The 4,401-nt window shown below is 40.3% G+C and overlaps 1 pseudogene; it reads left to right on the forward strand.

Moving 5' to 3' along the window:
• Positions 1-2,297: 2,297 nt before the first annotated feature.
• LOC115656764 lies at positions 2,298-3,281 on the forward strand (annotated as a pseudogene).
• Positions 3,282-4,401: the final 1,120 nt, after the last annotated feature.

Genomic DNA, 4,401 nt, shown 5'->3' on the forward strand with positions numbered 1-4,401 from the left:
CATGTTTTAAACATGTATGGGGAAATGATCACCACCTGTCATTCTGAATATTTCCAGAGGCATAGTAATTTCTGTCAATTACTTTACAGCCAGCATTTGGAAATGTGTTCTGTATATACGTATTTGGTATTGTCAAGATGACACCAGAATGCTTGAGTGATGTCTTCTTTGGGAGCAGCTAAATATTAACTATCATTAACTGTATAGAAAACAAGATCATTGAGAAGAAATTATTTTACTCATATTGCATATCATAACCAGAGAATCCCCTAGAATTTCAATGAGACTTGGGTACTCAATTTTACCTTAGAAACGTCACAAAAGATACTTTCAAGTGAGCAAAAAGAAATACAAAAAGCAAAAACCCAGAATCAGTGGAGTTTAAAACATTTTTCCCAAGTTGTTTTGAATATTTTCTTCAAGTTTTATTTTTTTATTCCTTTAATAAAAAGTTCTACTCAAACATCTCATTTTTACCACTGGACTTCAGGAGTGTGTTGTTAGTTGCTTTAGTCTGTGCATGTTTGCTGTTAGCTTCTATTGTAGGAATGCAGATTCTTTTAGAAAAATGCTAATGGTATCTTGGCACTTGTACCCTATTTGTTAAGTAACTGGAAGCTTTCTCTCTTTCTCTTTCTGTCTATCACTTCACAAATGCAAGCCAAATGCATTTATATATAAACGAATACATACACCGCAGGAGCTGATAAAACAGCAACAGCTTTTATGTACTGAAGTTTATTTTTGACAATGGTGAAAATGTATTTACACAATATGCTCCACCTAAATCTCTTCTTTTAAAAAACAACAACTCTAAAGCAATTGGAGCTATGTTCCCCCCAATTCAACAAAAATTAACCTGGAAACTTTTCAAAAGTATAGCCTAGCTAAGATTAAGTACCATTTGTTTCATATTTCAAATAAAATATTACAACCAATTTCATTTAAATGTATTCCCTTTTTGTGCATCTTGTGTCTTAAGCATTCTACCTACTGCTGTCAATCCAACAACCAATTCAATTTCATTTTGCAGCTGTTTCCCAGGTAACTCAAACAGCTATGGGGGGGAAAAAGGAATATAGTAGAAAGAAACCAAGAAGTCAGCAGCCTTTCCACTTTGTTTCAGATACATCCTAAGTGTGAAACCCATTACCAAATATAAAGGTACAGAAAATTACTGTATTATATCCAATGGGTCAAATTCTGACTGGTGATACCCAGAGGTGCATACCAGAAAACCTGTTTGAAAACATGCCGGAAGTTGGCTTTCTTGATTCCAATTCAGCAACACTGCTCTAAAGCTGCTCTACCACTGATATAGGAGAGGAACATAACCAAATGCAGCCACTGCCCAAGCAAAAGTAGAAGAGCATGCATGTACTGTATCATAGGCATGTGTGTACACACACACACACACCATCTAAGTATTTCTATGAACCTCCCTCTGTCTCCACCATTACATCTGAGCACTTCATAATCATTAATGTATTCTATTCATATGTATGTGAATATGTAATCTATTCAGAATATTTTTTCCCTTGACTTTTGATTGAAAAAATTGAGTGATTTTCTTTTTCAATTTCTGAAACTTTTCATTTTCTGAGTTTGACGTTTGTTGGTGAGAAGATAAAATCCTCTGTAGAAAGCAGATATTTTTCACGGGGGTTGGAGGTGGGAAAGTGTACTCATGTTGTACTCATACCAATTCAGGGTAAGAGTGGCAGACTGAGGCTCACAATTGTCTAGTTCTGTGCTAATATGAGATCTATAAAGAATAAAAACTTGCCAGCCACTTTCAAAGAGATTGCCACAGGGAATTTTTAAAAAAAATGATAGAGAGCAAGACTACAGTTGAAACTCAGATTTCTATACTAATGTAACATCCATCATATATGTCCAGATCATTATTTAACTCTCTGCTTGGGGATGAAGAAAGCTAAAAAACAAACATTTTAAATAGCTACAGTGAAAGGACTTCATTTTTTTCCTTTTGATTTTTGTATCCTGAACATACAAATAACTTATTGTGTAGGCCAGCTAAATAAAAAATATCACTTCCATGTGTTTGTACCAGGGTTTGAACCAAACAAATAGTAATGGTAAATCTACCAGACATTTAAAAAGTGTTAACCTTATTTATTTATTTAATCAAGGAGAATCAATTCACTGTGAGATGCTATATCACACATTCCACTGAAGCCTGCAGAATGGGGATCAATGACCTGAGGTTTTGCAATAAGGAACAGATAATATTAGGGAAAGACAAATGAAGATAGAAAGGATTGCTCTCCATGGCTATGCTTGTAATTGATGTCATGTAGGATTTAATTGTACAGAGCCTGATACAAAGACCACTGAAGTCAGCAGGAATCTTTACAGTGGCTTTAGTAGGCTTTGGAGACGTCCATGGTGAATAATCATAACTTAACCTCAAAAGGTTGGAGTTCAGGTTTGGATAAGGACACGCAAGTTTGGAAGTTTATCTGAAGACTATTTGTGTCTCTTAGGCCTGTAAACTTTGGCCACCTGTAAACTTATTACCCTAAGCTCTATAGGACAGGGAGTCTGGGTAAGACTCTGATCCTGTCCCTGTATGTCAAGTAAAAGGGTCAGAGCAATGTAAAAGGGCCCTGAAAGCCCTGTATTGAGGTGTAGGAAGATCTCCCTGGCAGTTACTGTAGAAGACAGCCATAAATCTGCTTCCTAAGGACCCCTCTCAAAGTCCTCGTGTAGGGGGTATGCTGGAGACTGGGTGACGGAGAGGCATGTGAAGGGTGAGGCTGCAAAACAACACACCAGCTCCTCCAAAACAAGATGGTGTTGCTAAGATCTGGAGTGGGGTGGCACCTCTGGACCTGGCAGGTTCTACAATGGGGTATCATGAGGAAGTAGTGGATCACTAGGGGAATCCTAGAAATATGGGCAGCCTTGATGAGACTGGTAAGAATCTTTGGTACTTGATAAGTGGGTGCTCCTGCCTGTGGAGATATGATGAAACTACAGGCTGAAGAGGACAATGGAAAAAATTTTGATACAAGATTCAAAACATTTGGCTGTGGATAGGCTCAAGCTCACTGGCCATGGAGTGGATTAAAGGAAAAACTGTTGGTAAAGACTTCACTATCAGAAATTTTGATATTGCTAAAGAAGTCTGCCATCCTCCAGTTAAACTACTCTGCTCTATGCTGGCAAAAGATGAAATCAAGGTTGCCTTGACAGATTACAAATTGAAATAGGATCCTAAGAAAGAACTTCCAGAGAAGAAAGCATCCAAAGCCTAAATTTAATGTGAGAGATTATAAAGCTTGCTATCTCATTCCACTTAAATTTGCTGTGCAATGACTTTAGAGATGGGAACCAGTGCACTAATAAATGAAGCTATAGCATATGCACATAAGATAAGCACAATATACCACTGATCCAAGTGTATTAAACCATTGTTGTCATGCTTATATTATTGGAACCTCTTCTTCAGCTTATTTCAGCACAGACTGACTACTCTCTTGTCTTGATTTCATATGAAGTGAATGGGTGAGGGAAGCAATTACTGAGTTCTGATGTGACAATTTTCAGCAAAGAAAATCCTGGGGTTTCAAATGTTGGAAGGGCTGAATTTCATAGAGTAAATGTGTAGGTTTGCCTAAAATTTTGTACAGAAAAGGACTGTATTGCAAAGTGTTTTGCCTCAGCCAGACAGCTGCAGCGGCACAGGAGCCAGCGAACAGAGCTGCTAACAGGGGAGTTCCAGTGGGAGTTCCCAGGGGGAGGTCACAGGGGAGACCAAGGCAGAGAAACCAGGAAGGCAGACAGGGGAAGGGGCAGGGGTCCAGTGCTCGTTGGTGGCCTGTGGTACGGCGTGAGGCGTGGACCGCCAGGCACAGAGGTGGAACGGCATGATGGATGCAGAGGCAGCAGGTAGAGACATGCTGAGGATGACCGGATGCGGTAGCTGTGGCATGTACATGGTCCTGGAGGGGGCACCTGAAAGGAGTTTTGTCTGCATGAAGTGCCGCCTGATAGAGCTGCTGGAAGAAAAGATAAGAGGACTGGAAATGCAGGTGGAAACTCTGGCTGAGTTTAGAAGGGGGTTTGAGCAGATGATGGAACACAGACATGATGAGGCGCAGGGGATAAGCGCAGACGAGCAGATAGAAGCAGGACCAAAGAACTCTGAGGAGGGGCTGCTGGGTGAGGAAAGTGGACGGTGGAAGCATGTGACTAGGAGAACCAGGCAGAGGAAAAGACGGGCCAGCGATGGAGAAGTAGAACTCAGGAACAGGTTTGCTGAGTTGGAAAATGAAGATGGAGCACAGCAGGCTGCTGAAGGAGAGAGGGCAAGGAAAAAGAGACGAGCAGCTAGTCCTGCAGAAGGAAGGGAGGAGTCAATGGAGGCGGCACCAA

The sequence above is a fragment of the Gopherus evgoodei genome, chromosome 8 (genome assembly GCF_007399415.2).
Source record: "Gopherus evgoodei ecotype Sinaloan lineage chromosome 8, rGopEvg1_v1.p, whole genome shotgun sequence".
NCBI lineage: Eukaryota > Metazoa > Chordata > Testudines > Testudinidae > Gopherus > Gopherus evgoodei.